Raw genomic sequence first — 18,693 nt, 5'->3', positions numbered from 1 at the left:
AATTTCACAAGGTTTTACTAGTTACCTTAATTTTACTTATTTTTATTTTTACTTATTTTATTTTGACATCATAAAAACATCATTGGAGAAGATGCCCAATTTGTATTGTCTATATACACACATTTGTGGAGCAATTCACGGAAGTATGGTCAACCTACAGGAAACTACACACCCAAAAGAAAACTGCCTCTCCTTCTCCTAGCAGCCATCAAGTGTCAGTGCTTCCCAGCTAGAGATGGGGGCTTGTGAGATATCTTTGTCAAGTTTTCTCAGGGATTTAAAGGAGGCCTTCAAGGCCCATCATGTTGTCTCTAATGCTTTCCCAGGCCAAGGTCCAATGACGGCTCTCATCACCATTCTCCCCTTCTCCCAATAAAGTTCATTTCAGAAGGGCAATTATATGCCAGCTCCTTTCTAAAAACAAACCCAACCATGCATTTCTCTCACTCTTTTATAAAGGTATGAGATAGGTTAGCAAATATGGTAAGAGACAGAAACTCTAAAAAGCAAGGTCAGTGTAGGCAGGCTGCCTCGCCAGCTTCCATGAGATCCCTCCTAAGAAGTAAACACTGGGTACTATTTGTCTGTTACATACTCTTGCTTTCCTTGTAAGAAAGACTCCAAGTCTACAGACCATCTGCAAACAAGGAGTTAACTAAGGACAAATACAGCTACTTCTTAGGAACATGTGAACTCCTAAATGTGGGGACAAAGCTTAGTCTAATTAATAGCACTGGAAACACCTGAATGCTGGGAGAAAACCAGTGTCAGCCAAGTGACCAGTAGCAAACAATCAAGGTGAGTAACTTGCAAAATCTGAGTCAGAGACACATCTGACTGGGTGACTAGCGTATAAAAGTACATAACCATCTCCCTGGTAGGGCCAGGGGGACATGCATAGAGCATGGTGACTCTCCACTGGGTCAGCCCATAGCAGTTGAGAGAACAAACCAATCTCAATAGCGATAATCTCAGTCTATGTACAGTTCCTGCTGTGGCCCTATAACAACTACAGACAAAGAAGTAGGTGTTTTCCCTCTCTTGGAGCCTTCCCACTCTGGAGTTTCCCTCATCTTCCCTTAATTTCTCATCTGTCCTCAATTTCTCACTTAAACAATTTTTGATAGTCTGTCATACATGCTTTTTAGTATTAAATTTTATAAAAAAGAATATTACAAAATACTAGATGCTTTTTAATTTCCCTAAAGTATAAAATGCGTATTTATAATTCAAACAAAAAATTAAGTAAACAAGAAATTAAGTAAACTGTTTCTGTTTAAAGATCTATACATTGCCAGAAACAGACTAGCAACATGGGTCTGCCAATCTCTGAAGGGAAAGAGTTACAGATTAAATATCACTAAATATCTGTACATCTGTATTTATACTTACATATCTTTATCATCTATCTATCTATCTATCTATCTATCTATCTATCTATCTATGTATCTATCTATCTATCATCTATCTATCTACATATTTTTTTTTAAAAGATACAGACTCATGTAGCTCAGGCTGGCCTACAACTTGTTATGTAGCTTAGGATGACCTTGGACTCCTGATCCTCCTACCTCCACTTAATTTCTAGGCTTGCAAGCCTCAGTTTCTCTCATCTCAGTGGTCCTTAGGATGCTTGGATCAAACTATATTCTGACACTAACAAGCAGCAGCAAGGAGGATCCAGGCCTTGTGGGTAAATTCACACCATGACCTCATGAAGTGCTCACAGAGTCTAGGAGAGTGGCACTCGGGATCACTAAGTGGGCCAAGAAACAGAGACAGAGTAAGGCTCAGCATCTTGTCAGGTTGGTCCAGAGAGACAGTAAACTCAACAAAGCCAGTAGTCTACTTCAGTCATGGCCACAAATCCTGGAAGTGTTTGGGACACATCGGGCAAAGACCTCAGGAGGCATTTTGGTAATTATTTTGTATTTAAAAGTAAGTTTATTAACATTATCAGGTGTTGTAACTTTGTTACCAAACAGTCAAAGGTCCCTTTTTTGCATCTGTCTAAAACTCAAGCATAAGCTGACATTGCAGCACTTTGTGATGAAGAACCTGGAGCAGCTCTGCTGGGACCCAGACTCTTACCTCGCCAATGATGTCACTTAAAATGGGAAGAGGCCATTTGGGATGAAATGATGTATTCCTCTTCCTCTTTTGTTATCTAGGGAGTTTCGGGCCATGCTGGTGTTTCTCAGAACAGACCAAGCTGCTCTTTATTGTTTTGTTCATCTTTATATCATGTTTTAGGTTTATTCTTTGATAATTTCATACATTACACACTGACCATATTGTTTCACTCCCCCACATCCTCCAAACTTTTTCCCTACTTCCCTACTCACCCAACTTCACCTTATTTCTCTCTTAAAACAAACAAAGCAAACAAACCATGGAGTCAACTTGGTGTTGACTGACACCACTGAGCATGGGGGTCTGCTCTGCTGGAGTGTGACTGATACACCCAACGTCACTATATTGAAAAAAATTGTAAATAGCTTTCTGGGGAGAGGTGGAACTTCACGGCCACTTCTCTTCTGTGCTGAGATTTTGTCTGGTTTGAGCTTGTGCAGGACTTAAGCATACTGTCACAGTATGTGTGGGCACATATGTGCATCTTCCCTGTGTCTGGAAAATGCTGTTCCTTAGTGTCCTCTGTCACCTCTGGCCCTTGGGATCTTTCTGTTCTGTCTTCTGTATAGATCCCTGGAGCCTTAAGGGGAGGAGTATGATGTCCCACTCAGGGCTGAGCCCCCTAACATCTCTTACCTTTTGCATCTTGACTATTCGTAGATCTAGAGATCTACGAATCTAGATTCGTAGAACTAGAGAAGCAAGAGGAAGCTTCTCTGGTGAGGGTTGAGCAATACTCTGATCTCGGTATAGCATATGCCACCAGAGGTGTTTTACTGCTATGTTCACTTAGTAGAATAACAATAGCAAGGTTCTGTGGTGGCCTTGGGTTCCAGGGCTCACTGTCAGTTATGGACTCCTTGCGGGCAGTCAGCACAGGGTTTTCTTCTTCCTCCCTCCCTTTTCCATGTTTGATTCCAGAGAGGACATGGGGAGGTACAGAGCTTACATGAAGGAAGGCATCTGGGGAAAATGGGGAGGGCTGAATTCCTTGAAGTTGTCTATCAATGTTGTCTTCTCTGGGAATGAACTTGGCCTTCTCTGTTCTCAAAATATGTCCTAGTATCTAGAGATGAAGCTTGTGTACCCGTAAGGCCACTGGCCACCAGCCCACCAGCTGGCAATATTGCGAAGCCCTTTTAGGTCCACTGGCCTCCTCTCAGTTGAGGGACTTAAGACTTTCAAGTTTTCCACGTCAGCGCTACTCAACTCTGGGAAGATTTCCCCACAACATCAATTTGAATACTTAACTGCAGCTGGCACTAAAACAGATGGCTTTTCTACATATTTGCCATTTCCCCAAGCCCTAGCTTTAAAGCTGAGTCTTATCCTTTAAATTAAATTATGTGTATTTATTGCATGCATGTTTGAGACCACATAAACTTTGAGGAATGACTAAATCTAGCTAATTAACTCGTGTAGTTATTAATTTTGTGCTGAGGATAATTTGCATCCACTCTAGCATTCTTCACGAGCACAGTGTGTTAACTGTAGCGGCTGTGTTATGCACTAGCTCTCTTAAGCTTATTCCCTCTACCTGAAACTCTGTACACACTGACTACTCAACACCCTGTACCTGCACCAACTCAGATGCCACTATTCAACACTCTCTGTGAGATCAACTTATTGGACGCAACATGGTTGAAATCACTTAGTATTTGTCTTTTTCTGTGCCTGCTTTTTTCACTGAATGGGATAATCTCCGCTTTTTAAAAATGGCTGACTATATTTACATAAAACATATATTAAACATAATATATGGAGATCTTACGTTCTCTCTTTAAAATTAATTTATTTAATGTGCATGGATGTTTGGTTTGCATGTCAGTGTATGTAGATCAGGTGTGTGCCTGGTACCAATGGTGGTCAAAAGAGACCGCTAGGTTCCCTTAGCCTGGAGTTATTCACAGCTGTGCACAGCCATGGGCGAGCAGCCAATGGTCTTAACTCCTGAGCCATCTCTCCAGCACCACTATAGCTGCTGTCTTCTTACACACTGACAGATGAGTTGACTGATTTGATATCCAGGCTACTGTGAATAGCGCTGCAATAAATATGGGCGTGCAGATGCTGCTGTGACATGCTGAGCTATTTCCCCGAGGTGCACACACCCTAGCAGGTAGTCTTATTTGTAATATTTAGAGAGTTCCCACACTGTTTCCTACTATTCACATTTCCACCAGCAGCTGGTCAGGCCTTTTTACTCAACTTCCTTGCCAACAATCAAAGTATTTTACGGAATAGGTACGAAGTAATATTTACTATAGTCTAGGCTGAGTCGTTAATAATCATATTGAACAGTTCTCATATGCCTGTTGTGTTTTCATCTAAGAAGTGTCTATTTTGGCAATTTTTCGAATGGGTAGTTTTTTGCTATTCTGGTGTTAGCATTCCTTATATACTTTAGATATCACCTCATCATATGGAATTTGCAAACATTTTCTCCCATTTACAGGCTATGTCTTTAGTTTACGTATTGTTTCTTTCATGGTACTGACATTTTCTTGTACAAGTTTGGCATAAAATAGTATGAATAATGCTAAATATTGCCTGCATTTTGGCATTGTATTCAGAAGTCACACCTGGAAGAATGTCGGTGATTTTATCTTGTGTTTCCATCTTCCTCTGCAGCCCAGGCTGCTCTCAGTCTCAGGGTCTTCCTCTCTCGGTTTCCCAAATGCCTGATACAGGAGTGTGCCATGACGCCTGGCTTTTTTCTGTTTCCTTTTGGTGGTTTCATACTTGCAAGTCAGACATTGAAGTCTTTTATCTTTTTTAGTTGAATCTGCCATATGTGAGAATCAGGTCTAATATTATTGTCCTGTATTTGACACATTCTACTGAGTGTTTATCCAAAGAAAAATGCTTTCTGCTTTCATGAGTAATCACTGGAACTTCTAATTGAGCAGACAACACTTTGGTTTGTATAGACATATCAATAATATTGATTATTCTAGTCACTGAACACTGGCTATCTTTACATTTTAGTTGTAGATTCCTCAATTTCTTTCTTTGGTGTACAAGTATTTGGTTCTGTTCACTAAAGTTTTCCCAATTATTTCATTTTGTTGTTTGTATCTACTTCAAATGAGATTTTCTTGAAGGTTTCTAGGTGATCTGCTACCAGTATACTGAAACATTCCTGATTACTTAATGTCTATCTTGTGATCTACTATTTAACAAAATTCATTTATTATTTCAAATTGGGAGGTTAGACTATAAGGATTTCCTGTCAATAAGATTATGTGATCTGTAAACAGAATAATTTTGTCCTTTATGAGCTGGGTGCTTTTTAATTATTCTGGGCAAAACTTGTGGTATTATTTTGAACACAGTGTTAACTTAGCACTTATGTGGCCCTAGCTTCAAATCCCTACAAAAAGTGTGATGTCAATTTTGGGTTGTTATATAGCGTTTGTTAGATTGCATGACACCCTCTCTGAATCTACTTTGTTGGGAGCTTTTGTCAAATGTAAGGATGCTTACTTTGTCATTTTCTGCATATATTGAAATGGTCATATGAATACTTTCCTTCCTTTTAGCATATTATATTTATTTTATTACATTTATAATTCTAAATCCATTGAGTCAGTTGCATTTCTATGATAAATTCTACTTGACCATGAAGACAAATTTCAAAATGTTTTATTTGGGTTGCTGATAGTATTTAGTTAGTATTTTGTCAATATGTTTATGAGAGGCATTGTACTTTAGTTTTTTTAATTGTACATTATTTCCTGATTTCAATATCACCTAGCTTTATAACAGACACATATAATATTCCCTACTTTTTGGTATGGATTTGAAAAGAGAAAACCATTTTGGTACTGGTTCTTCTTTAGGTGTTTGAGATATTTCAGCAGTAGGATATGTCAGGCTCATGTCTTGTCTTAGTCTGAGACAATTTATAACTAGTTTGATCTCATTTCTTGTTAGTCTGCCCAGACTTTCTTGGTCTTCATTAGTCAGTCTTGGTAGGGCAAACATATCAAGGAAAGTATACATTTGTATACTGTAAGCTGTATTATTTGTAAGCTGTCCAAGTTGTTGGCATATAAATGTTTATAAAATGGTAAACTCTGAAATCATATATAGACAAGCCACACTAACCGAATTTAGTAGGTTATGTTTATAAATCTATGCATATATTTGTAAAATAATAATCAAAGAACGAGGTCATCAATTTGAGAAGGATTTGGGGGCATGGAGAAGGTTGGAGGGAGAAAAGCAAAGGGGTAAAGAGATGTTATTATATAACTAAAAACTAATAAAAAAGAAAATATGTCATAGTTTCTTATGATGTTGTGCTCACACTTATCTGGAATGCCTTATTTTCATTTCCAATTTTGAGCATTAATTTTTCCTTTCACTATAATGATTTGCTTTAAGAAATCCTCTCTTCATTTCTTTTGGTCCTCTCTAACTGTTCTTCTAACACAGTGGTTCTCAACTTCCGAATGCTGTGACTCTTTAATACAGTTCCTCATTCTGTGGTGACCCCAACCACAAAACTATTTCATTGCTACTTTATTACTGTAATTTCTCCCATTATGAAATTATAATGTAAATATCTAATATGCAGGAAATCTAATAAATGGCCCCCAAAGGGGTTGAGACCTACAGATTGAGAACCACTCTTATTTCCCAATAATTTCACTCTTATCTTTATTGCTTCCTTCTGACTTTGGGCTGGGGTTATTTTATTGTTGTTGTAGTTTGCTTGTTTAACTACTTCCTTGAGGTACAGAAGTAGGTTTTCTTTTTCAGACCTTTCTTCTTTGAAATTGATACAGGGTATTATCTCAAGAAAGACTTGGTGATAGCCTGTTTCCCTGACTGCTTTTACCTCTTGTCGTATGCATTGATTTCTGTTCATTTGAGAGGTCTGTACCTATTACAGTCTTCACAAAGCTTTGCCTGAGAAAGTCCCATAAGAGGCGGCACTAGGGACAGATTAGCAGCCTAGACCACCTGTGGCCCATTGTGGACAGTATGTCACTGGGGAAGGTCAGAAGCTTGATGATGCTGAGCGCTGACTAGAGCCAAAAAAATATCAATGGATTTAGTCTACTGGAGATATGAGCTGGAAATCAAGTTTGATGGAGACTCTGAAGCCCTGGGTTGTGTGGTCCAATTGCTATCATCTCTGGCCTAAAGGCTTAGTATAAAGGTACAAGACTGGAAAATGTGGCCATGGATATATGCCTGTTCCGTTCACAGTTGGAGGCCCAACACTGTGGTCTAATGTAAGGTTAGGTTCATTTTCTGCTCTTTCCACTACACAGATGTTAGCCTTCACCAAACCACACTGCCACATATTAGAGCGGGGATGGTACTAATGCGGCAGAGAGCCAATACCAACTGTAGAACAGATCAGCAGAAGAACCTAAACCTGAAGACAGATGTGAAAAAAGCAATGGCTGTTGTAAAAAGGCTGCTCCATACTTGAGCGCATCTCTTCTTATTGTGCTAAACTTGGTTTGCACAGAATCTTTCTCTTGGTTTCCTTGGTGGTTGGGAAAGTATCCATATGGGGAGTGGAGAGAGACTGGATGATGTTTCTGTGGGAGGAAGATTACTGGGGAGCCTACCTCAGTATCTTTTTTCTTTTACTATCTCCTTCCTTCCTTTCTTTATTTGTGATTTTCAGGGTTTCTCTGTATGTAGCTCTGGCTGTCCTGGAACTTGCTCTGTGGACTGGGCTGGCCTTGAACTCACAGAGATCCACCTGCCTTAGCCGCCCAAGTGCTAGGATTAAAGGGGCACCACCACTGCCCGACTTTAGTATCTTTTTCACCCTCCTTTAGCTTTTTCAAAACAGTCTTTGGCTATACATGATGAATCCTGAATATCAATGATAATATGATTTATTTTTCTTTTTTGAGAAACTGAACCAAAATTTACATGACTGAGGTGAAGCTGTAATTTATATGCTTAGTATCTGAATATTTTCTTTAGCAATTTCACAGACAGAAATATGCTTTTTCCCATGCCTGGATAGGGAATAAACAAAATCCCTTCATTTCTGTTTAAATCTTGATCTCTTCTCAGTCCACAGAAAATGGCTCTCAGTGAAGATGGGAAGATACTCAGAGTCACCAGATAGGCAGCCACACTAATTCTTGTTTAATTGCATTTGCTCTGTCTCTCATCAGTTACAGATGTTTCAAGGCCATAGTAGGCCATTTGCCTACTGAAGAACCAGAGAAGCCAGTACTGTGGCTCAAAGCTTCAAAAGCCTTAGAACCAAGGAAATCTGACACAGCTTACTGTAAAATCTGGAGGGCCAGAGGACTGCTAATGCAAGCTGGAATCCAAGGCACCAAGCCTAAGTCTAAGGCAGGGCATGGCACTGCAGCCCTGCTTTCTTGGGTCTCACTGAACTAAACTAACCTTTGAGACTTTCATGCTTGAGTACAGCGAATTTTCATCACATCTACCCTTTCTTCTTCTCCAACTCCTCCCATGACCCCACTCAGAAGGATGCTCAGTTGTCTTTCTATTTTTCACCCTTCTGTGTTATTAATGACTAGAGTAAGCAGATACAGGCTTCCCATGTGTTCTCATTCACTTGTTTTCCTTAAACCCCAAGGTAAGGGGACACAGAGAACATGCCTCTAAGGGCAATAGAAATAGACTTCTACAATACATTCAGACTACATTTTCTTTTTTATTTATTTATTTATTTATTTATTTTTGGAGTGGGGTTGGGAGGCAGGGTCTTATTATGTAGCTTTAACCAGCCTGAAACTTGCTATGTAGACCAGGCTGGCACAGTAATCCGCCTGTCTCTGCCTCCTGAGTGCTGGGATTAAAGGTGTGCACCAACACTCCTAGCTTCAATCAGTTTTAGTGACATCAGTTTTATGCATAATGTCCCAACTTTGACACTGCACTCATCAGAACCGTTTCTGTAAAGAGCTGAGTTCAAGAGCTTTCTTCAAAGGCATTTTCTTTCCCGGATATTATTTCTAGAACCAGAACAATCACATTTAAAATATTACTCAAGCACTGGATGTCTTCCTGGGTGGTATCTGAGTTGGTCAGTCTGGGCCGCTGTGGCCAGTCAGGTGAGGGGCAGAGTCAGCTCTCCTATCTATGCCTGTGGTGAGGGATGAGTGGAGTCAGCTTTCCCAAGTGCGGGGGTCAGCTCTCCTATGAGGGGCAGGATCAGCTCTCCTGTGCCTGGTCATCTGGGTAGTTGGAACTCCCCAACATCTACCCCATCTATGACCCGCTGGAGTGTGTGATGAGATTGCTCCTGAGAAACCACAGCCAAAGGATCTCCATGACTTTGGGGAAACAGCAGGATATCCAAGAGGAGATTCGATGAGTGTGGTAGATTGAATGTAACCGGACCTCATAAACTCAAAGGGAGTGGCACTGTTAGGAGGTATGGCTTTGTTGGAGTCACTATGGCCTTGTTAGAGGAAGTGTATCATTGTGGGGGATGGACTTTGGGGCCTCCTATATGCTCAAGTCATGCCCAGTGTCTCAGACCACTTCCTGCTGCCTGCAAGATCAAGCTATAGTTCCTTCTCCACTCTCAGCACCGTGTCTGCCTTCATGGAACCATGTCTTGCCATGATGATAATAAACTAAACCTCTGAAACTGTAAGTCATTCAACTAATTATTTTCCTTTGTAAGAGTTGCATGGTCATCGTGTCTCTTCACAGCAATAGAAACCCTAACTAGGATAGTGAGAGTCCAGTATTGATGGTGTACTGTAGCACAAATAATAAAAACCCAGAGAAAGAAATTGGGGTCCAAACCGAAAACCAGAAAAGCAAAGCAGTCAAGCCACTAGCGAAGTTTGACCTCTGCCATGGTTTGGCGACTGCAAACTAAGCAGACTAAGCCTCTGTCTCTTCCCATTTTTATATTCCCTGTAGTGCTGTAATTAAAGGCATGGCTCCTTAGTACTGGGATTAAAGGTGTAGGACACCACCACTTGATTTATGTCTATACTGATCTTGTGTAGCTCAGAGTAGCCTTGAACTCACAGAGATCCATTAGCCTTTGTCTCCCAAATCCTGGGATTAAGGGTGTGCATCACCATTACCTGACCTCTGGTGGCTTTAGCTTTGCCTCTGGTCTTCAGGCACGATTTAGTTATTAAAATACAAATACTCACCACTACAGCATACCAGAAACCATAGGCCTTGAGCATGGCTAACAACACATTACCAAATAAACTTTGCAAATAAAGCTGTTGGGACAAAAGGGAGATACACAGCATGTCCCACGCCACTAAGACAAATGAAAAGGTGGTGGAAAGGTAGGAAAGATGCTGAAGAGAGTTATTTTTGCTTTTATTTGTTTTCATTTTTGTTTTTAAATTAATATTCTTATTTTTATTTTTTATTTCATTCTTATTCTTTCTTTTTAAGTTTTCCTTTTGGAGGGAATACTACCAGGGTTAAGGGCAGATATGGAGGCACTGGAAGGTGGGTGAGATTGGGATGTATGTTGTGAAATTACCAAATAATCAATTTTAAAAATGACAGTGGGGAAAAAGTTATTCAAGCAAATGAAAAGCCAGGAGCACTCCTGTATTCACTTCACTTTTGTGGAATTATGTTTGCCGCCAGCTGATAGTGTGTAGAAATAGCTGGCTGTAGGCAGGGGCACAGGTGAAACATCTGCTAATAGTGTATAGGAGATCCTCAAGAATGAAACTTTCTGGCTTCTTCTACTATAAAACTGGTAGCCACTTCTAGGAAAACACAACTTTTTTTCATCATTAACTATGACTATAATATATTACTATGGTTTAAGACGAAACTCGTTAAGAAGTTTGAGTTATTTTAGATGAGGAAGGAAGGGATATTTGAATAGCAAGGTGAATGAAGGGGAGACTCAAGGGGATAGAAAGGGGCACAGGTGGGAGACAGAAGCCATAGTAAATATTTGGTGTGTTCAGGAAATGCTAAGGAGACCAGTGTAGGTAAAGTACATAGAGTGAGGGACGTGAGGTCAGTGATGGCATCAGGGAAGGCCATGGATTGTAGTAAGGCTGATTTTTAAAGAGTAATATTACTGCCAAGAAGCTGTAAAATTAGAGTAGAGTGGCTTACTCCTGTAATCCCAGCAAGTTGAGAGCTACATAGCAAGTTCCAAGCTGAATTTGAGGTAGCTTTGCCACAGTTCTACTGGGAAGTTCAAACCAAGGACTTTTTCAAACCTACACCACCAAAGGACAGGACAAGCAGTAACTCCATTTAGGAATGAAGAGCCTCAAAGTCATGCTAGATTATTATTAACAAAATGCATTCTTATCACCAGGCGATGACTCATGTGCTTGTCATACAGCAGTGCTAGAAATTCTGGACACACCAGATCTAACCAACTTTACAAAGTCATCAGAAGACATGTTCAAATCTCCACCACTGCGGCCTGTCATAATCTACAAAGCTCACACTGGAAACCCAAAATATTCAGTCACAACAACAACAAAAATCACACACACGCACATGCACAATCTCAAAATGTGTTAAAGTTCACGTTTGTGTTGGTCTGCATTCATAGCTATCCTCAGCAGCATGAAGACAACAGAAGCACCTGAGGAAGCTTTTGTTACATCATCATCATCATCATTTACGGCTGGCAATACTTAAGCATGCATGGGCAGCCTGTTTGTGTCAGTTCTCCAGTTGTTCCTATCCTGGGCAGTCCTAGATACCTGTGTTACTGTCATAGAAAGGACCAAAAAACACTGGCGAGACATTACACAGGAAGACTGTAGAACCCTGGGTTGGAGCTTTTGTTACACTGGTATGTTTTTCAGGTCTCTAAAAACAGGATATAATTGGTAGAGTGTCCCTACATATGTTAAACTAGGCAAAACTGGTTATTGTTTTATAGAAATGCAAGTCCGAAGTGCTGCTGGTGTGCTGGATTACTGATGGCTGATGTGGAAGGATATAATATCTCTTTTTATTCGAATCTCTCTTCCTGCATGAGGAGAAAGGTGTGACGAGAAAGAACACACCCAGGACATGTGTGCCTCAGAAAATGTATTCAAATCTACTGGGCTCCTGCACATAGGCATGGGCAGACACCTGCATACGGGTGAGCAGCACTTGAGCCATTTCCCCCAGGGTTTGAAACAGTGACACCCGAGAAGGCATTTGCTATGGCTGGCGAACACTTATGACCTGTGCAGCCCTTTCACTAGGCTCCCCATTTAGAGTACAGATTTGTTTTCCATGAAAGAAAAATACACAAAATAAGCATTTCTAAATGAAGATGTCTGTTTTTAAAGATAGTAGTCACATATTTATATCCATGCAGGCAAATTATTAAACATTTAGCAGCACTGGCATATCCTTAGGAGAAAGATACGAGATCTACGACAGAAAGCACAGTGTGTCATAAGATATCTGGTTTTAAAACTTTCCACCTGCCAAATGAAGCCAAATTAATAATTTAGTTAGCTATAAAACACCACAATCAATACAACAGCTTTTAACTCAATTGGAGCACAATACTTTAAGACAATTGCCCTATAGACCACTCCATTCTGGTTTTGGCATGCGCGCGCGCTTGTGCGCGCACGCACACACACACACACAAACACACACACAGATTTCCCAACAAAAAACAGTATTTACACAGAAAACAATGTAGCATATAACAAAAACAGTGACTACCAAATACAAAGTAACTGTCTACTTATCTCAAACAGCAGAAAACAAAGTAGCCAAAAGCAACTCACAGTGGATGAACCACCCACAAGGTATGCTAACAGACACAAAGCAACCTACAGGCAGAGTGGGATAAAGATGGGCTACTTCCAGCAAGTTCTCAAGCACTGTCAATGTTCTATGTCCATGGACTCCCCTTTAGATAGCAGCCACGAAGCAGGCTAGTAATGAAATTCCCACAATGCCATGCTGTGGGACAACTATGCTATACAGGTCAAAAGGACCCTACAACATGCCCCCCCATTATGTTTAACTGGTAAGAAACTCAATAAAAAGATACTATAGAGCAAAATTAAACGAATGTCACATCCATAAAACAGCCACCATTGTAAAATTAACCCACAAAAAATTTAACATGTCAACTTTTTGAGAACAAGAAAAAGGCATAATGCGAACAGTGTGAATTACGGGAGCCCCTTGCTTGTGCTTCCACAGGCACAACAACAACAAAACCAAAAGTAACTAAGTGTGACTGATCAAAGAAAACATCCTGTGCAACAGGAAATACTCAACAAACAAGCTAAGAAGCTGCACAACAGGAACATATATGCAAACCACACATTTGGTTACAGGCAATCTACAATTGCAGTCAATAGTTAAAGATGCAAACCCTCATCACACTCAGGGCAGAAGACTTAATATCTTGAAATCTTGAAAGACACACAAGTGACAAGTGCATGGAAAAAGCTCCACTTAATAGTCATCAAAGACATTCAAATACAGGCACAGGGACATTTTACCCCACTCCTGTTCCAACAGGGCAACAGTTAACAAAGCAGGTGGAGACAAATGAGCTTTGTACACTGCTGTGGGGTGGGAGGAGTGGGGAGGGTAGAGACACTGCAGGACCTCACAAGAGTTTGACAAAATCAAACTTCCATATGATCCAGAAATGGAATTGCTGGGTATTTGTACTCAAGAGTTGAACTCAAGGTCTCAAAGATGTCTCAAAGTTCACTGCAACACTATTCATATCTGACATACTGCACAGACAACAGTAATGTCCATCAACATTCAACAAATGGACAAACACTGAAGACATCATAGTAAGTGAAGTAAGCGACTCAGACCGGCAAACAGTATAATCCCACCTAGACTAAGGCAAGTTCCCCTAATCAGAGCATGGAATGGCAGCTGCTAGCAGCTTGGGGCAGAGGACAATACCGGTTATGCACATATTTTATCATTATGGTGTTCCGCTAAGCAAGATGAGTCAGCGCTGAGATACTTACTGTACAACATTTTACTGTACTTCCAGTCAGTAAAAATGTCTGGAGACTTAAATATCTCTTATCAGAATAGGATACTGTGTTCTTCAGTAAAAGTCAAAGAAAAGTTCTTTCAAAGAAGAATCTTAATGTCTCCTTCCAAGGTTTTGCCCACCTGGCTGCAAGCCAGGGTAGCAGCTAAGAGGCCTTTCTCTGAGGAAATAGTAACATCGTATGAAAAGATGGCAAGAGAAAGTTTCTATTTATGGGCAGCATGTTTTTCCAAGAACAAAACAAATTGTCAGTTAATAATATCAAATTCCTTGTGAATGACAACAATCTGGGGCCCAGACAGTTCTCTAGCTTCTTGCTTCATGTCCATTCAACTAGTGTGGTTTTGGCTAATTCAGGATAGAAGCTGATGCCTTTAGTAGGCACTGCTCTGATCACTCTGGGTTAGTTCCACTAAAGGCTGTGTCTGCAGATACTGTTATGATTGTTCTGGATTAGTTCCACTAAGGGCTGTGTCTGCAGATACTGTTATGATTGTTCTGGATTAGTTCCATTAAGGGTTCTCTCTGAAGATACTGTTATGATTGTTCTGGGTAGGTTCCTCTAAGGGCTGTGTCTGCAGATGCTGTTATGATTGTTCTGGGTTAGTTCCTCTACGGGCTGTGTCTGCAGATGCTGTTATGATTGTTCTGGGTTAGTTCCCCTAAGGGTTCTCTCTGCAGATACTGTTATTAAAGTTCTCAGCAGACTGCCTTGGTGTTCTATTTTCTAATCCCCAGAATACTTGTCTCAGTATCTACACTGTGCCAATAGTAATTGCTCAAAAAATGCAGCCAGCCTAAACTACATGAAATCCTGTACCAGAAAAACAAACAACAACAACAACAACAAAATCCAATAATGGCAATGCACTTTTAAGGCCAGAAAGACTCTTTTATTTTAGCCAGTCTTAGACATACTGAATGTATGGACATCTTCAGGCCCCTGAGTCAGAACAACACTGATTTATGTGAAAAAAAATTAGTATCTATAGTCAACCTTTCTATGTAATACAATTATAATTGGGGACATAGTCCTCTCACTGCCCTCTGGCCAGGTTCCCTAATATGCTCCTTAAGCCCATTAGATGTTCTGTTCCCTTGGTCTCAGCAATGTTCTAGAGAAATGGAATCCTACAGCTGTCACCCCGGTACCCCTTCCAGGTCTCTAGTTTATTTTTTAGCTGTAATCTGCCCCCCATGACAACAGGATTTTCTTCTCCCATACTCCCCATTACAATTGTTCACATGGAAACATCATTTTCCCTTTTCTGTCTTTTATTTCCCACAGAGTACATGCTGGCTTGAGCTACCGTGAGACTTCCATGTTGAAGAGGTTGTCCAGACAATCCAATCCTTGTTGGCTGTGTGGTAGCCAGATATAAACTGTTCTTTCAGGTGTGCTTTAACCCTAGTCTGTTAAATTTGAGAAGCATTGAAGATCAAGTTATATATTCATGTATTTTGGTCCTGAATGTCAAAGTATCTGTAAGTGTTGGAGGGGCTTTGTTGGAGCTAAGTATACATGCTCTATAAGCATGAGGACCTAAGTACTGATCTCCAGAATTCCCACAAATCTCAGCACAATAGTGTTGCTCCTTTGAGAAGATCAGAATAGTTAAATCCCCAGCAACTAGTGTACCAGACATCCTGGTGTACACAGTTACAAACAAACAAGAGATCCTGTCTCACTAAAGAAATAAGACATGGACTGGCATGAGGTTGAACTTTGACCTCTACAGGTGCTGTAGCACACACATGCTCCTCCCCACCATAATACAGAGATCAGCATTTCTAAACTAATTGCGTTGGCTGTATAGAGCAAAGTTGCACTTCAAGATTTTTCAACGATCCCGACTTTCTTTTTAAAACCAAGTGGTTTAATGGTAGCGTGGGCTCATGTGACTGTGAAAGTATTATAGAAAATGGTTCTTCTGTTGGCTGCATAAAGAAGAATGTTTATAAAATACAAATGAATTCATGAACATTCTTATGTCAAATTTTATAATGAGTTAAGTGGCCCTTACTTATACTTCTAAGCTTTGCTTCTGAACAACTCATATTTAACATAATTTCACCTTCCGAAGACAGTTTTCATTTTATACAGCATCACTGCATATTTTTATTTAAGGGCCATAATATATTCTTTCCTGGTTTAATAATAAGCAGTTTGTTAAGTAATCAAAATATCACTTTTGTAGCCAAATAGGCACATGCATGGGGAGCCCAGAGGTCATTATTGGGTACCTTTCTCAATTGCTCTCCATCTTATTCTTTGAGAAAGGGTCTCTTCCTGACTGATTTGCTAGGCTGAGCAGCCAATGAGCTCCAGGAACCCATCTGCCTCCTCTCTCCTCTTCCCCTCTGTATCAGGGTTAGAGACAGTCTGGCTTTTATGTAAGTGCTGGGAATCTGAACTAGATCCTCATGCCGTGTATTCTATCAACTAAGCCATTTCCCACATCATTCATAGAGTAGCTTGAACAAAAATATTACTTGTAATTAAAGTGTATTAAGAAAAGGCAACTGTCATTTAGAAAGGACAGCCATATAAGACTACAAGAAAGAGGAGCCAGAGTGATAAGCTCAGTGGGTAAAGAAACTTGTCACCAAGTGATGTGGGCGGGTCTTCTGTTTTGTGTTGATTTCATTGGTTAAATAAAGAAACTGCCTTGGCCCTTTGATAGGACAAAAAATTAGGTAGGCAGAGTAAACAGAACAGAATGCAGGGAAGAAGGGAAGTGAGGCAGTAGCCATGCATCTCCTCTCTGAGACAGAAGCAGGTTAAGATCTCTCCTGGTAAGCGACCACCTCATGGTGCTACACAGATTACTAAATATGGGTTAAAGCAAGATGTGAGAATTAGCCAATAAGCGGCTGAAACTAATGGGCCAGGCAGTGTTTAAATGAATACAATTTGTGTGCTGTTATTTTGGGGCATAAGCTAGCCAGGCATGAGGGAGCCAGGTGGGACGAAAAGCAGGCCTGCCGTAGCTCCTTCTACAACCAAGCCTAAAAATCTGAGTTCAATCCCTGGGAGCTGCATCGTGGAAGGAGAAACCCAACCCCCACGTATGCACTGTGTACTGTCTGCATGGTAAACAAAGAAATAAATGTTGGGAAGAAAGAGCAAGATTACACGGTCTTCTAGAGAACCTGAATCTTCAAGTAGAGGGGAGATTTTTATTAATGAATGACAAGCTGGAAGGAAGAGGCCTGTCAGGAGTCTCATCTAAGCCTCACTTTCTGCAGGGAAGGCACTGGACAGAGGAAACCAAGGCTCCCTGCCTGGGTTCACTGCATGAGCACCAGGGACGCCAAATTCTAACTATCTGGACTCTTTTCCTAATACACCATTGTCTGATCTCCCAAATTGCAGGCTGTATGTACCTAATGATTCTTCTAAAACAGTCCTGGGAATTTGTAGTGTTGAGAAATTATTTGGGTCATTGTTTCTATCCAAGGTGAAAAAGAACTTAGCATAGTGGGTTACTATTTCTATTCTTTTCTTTTGGGGGAGAGGCTACAATAGAACAACACCATTTACTCCTTCCCTTCCTTCCTCCAAACCCTCCTATATACTCTACCTCTCTTTTTCAAATTTGCAACCTCTTTTCTCATTGGCTGCTATTACATGAATATATGTATATGTATACACATTTATATTCCTGAAAATAACCTGCCAGTCTATATGTATATGTTCTATATATATTGTATGTATATGGTTTTGGTTGGTGTTGGAGAATCAACTGGTGTGATCTTCCATGGGGAAGACTATTTCTCTCACTCTCGGTATTTCTTAGTTGCCTGTAGTTCTTTGTGGAGGGTTAAATCCTCCTGGTCTTCCCTTGTCCACTTTGGCATATCTATTTTAGCTGTCCTCATTCAGCTCATGTTTAGGCAGTCATGTTGGTGAGACTGCATGGGTACAGCTTCTGACATTAGACTCCCAAAACATTATAGGCTATTGCTATTGTCTTGGGTGCCCTCAGAGATGTAAAATAAGTTTCTACTGCTAAAGACAAAACACCATTCACTTTAGACACAGAGCACAGAGAATCTGAGTTGGATCTGACTTGAACACCTCCTCCCTGAGGACTAGCTGGCATGATACCAGAAGGCTCCACGAAAACTTCCAAAGGAGGGGAGCAACCAATTACCCAGCTCTGACACCTATGAACCACAACAACCACCAGTGTTGAATGATAACCCTAGTATATGGTAGTGGCTGATGATAACCAACATCTCTCTAAATAAACTTAAGACCAACAAGACAGAAATAATGCCTGGTACTAGAAACCTAACCAACTACCCAAGGCTAGTGAAATCCTGGACCTTAGAGAAGAAGCTACAATCACCACTTTAGTAAACCAGCAAAATCTAGAATTACAGCCCAAATATTTGTTCTTAAACCCACAGTTAAGTGTAGTACTCACCCATCATCAAGGAAACTTCACTTTGAAACTGAGGGAGACAATTACAAAAACATACAACCAATCAAAATAAAGAGTTGTGGAGCTCAGTCCCAATGGATACATTTGCAAAATGCCTAAGGATCAAGGATCATCTTGAAGGACTGGAAAAGACTGTAAGAA

General features: G+C 40.4%; 1 protein-coding gene across 2 annotated transcripts in view; it reads right to left on the bottom strand.

Moving 5' to 3' along the window:
- The window catches only part of Rnf180 (ring finger protein 180), a 144,099-nt gene that overhangs the window by 77,942 nt on the left and 47,464 nt on the right, over positions 1-18,693 (bottom strand). The gene's annotated exons all lie outside the window — the stretch shown is intronic.

Source organism: Arvicola amphibius, chromosome 3 (assembly GCF_903992535.2).
Source record: "Arvicola amphibius chromosome 3, mArvAmp1.2, whole genome shotgun sequence".
NCBI classification, from domain to species: Eukaryota; Metazoa; Chordata; class Mammalia; order Rodentia; family Cricetidae; genus Arvicola; species Arvicola amphibius.
The sequence above is the reverse complement of the archived record's forward strand: the minus strand, read 5'-3'. Positions and strand labels throughout refer to the sequence as shown.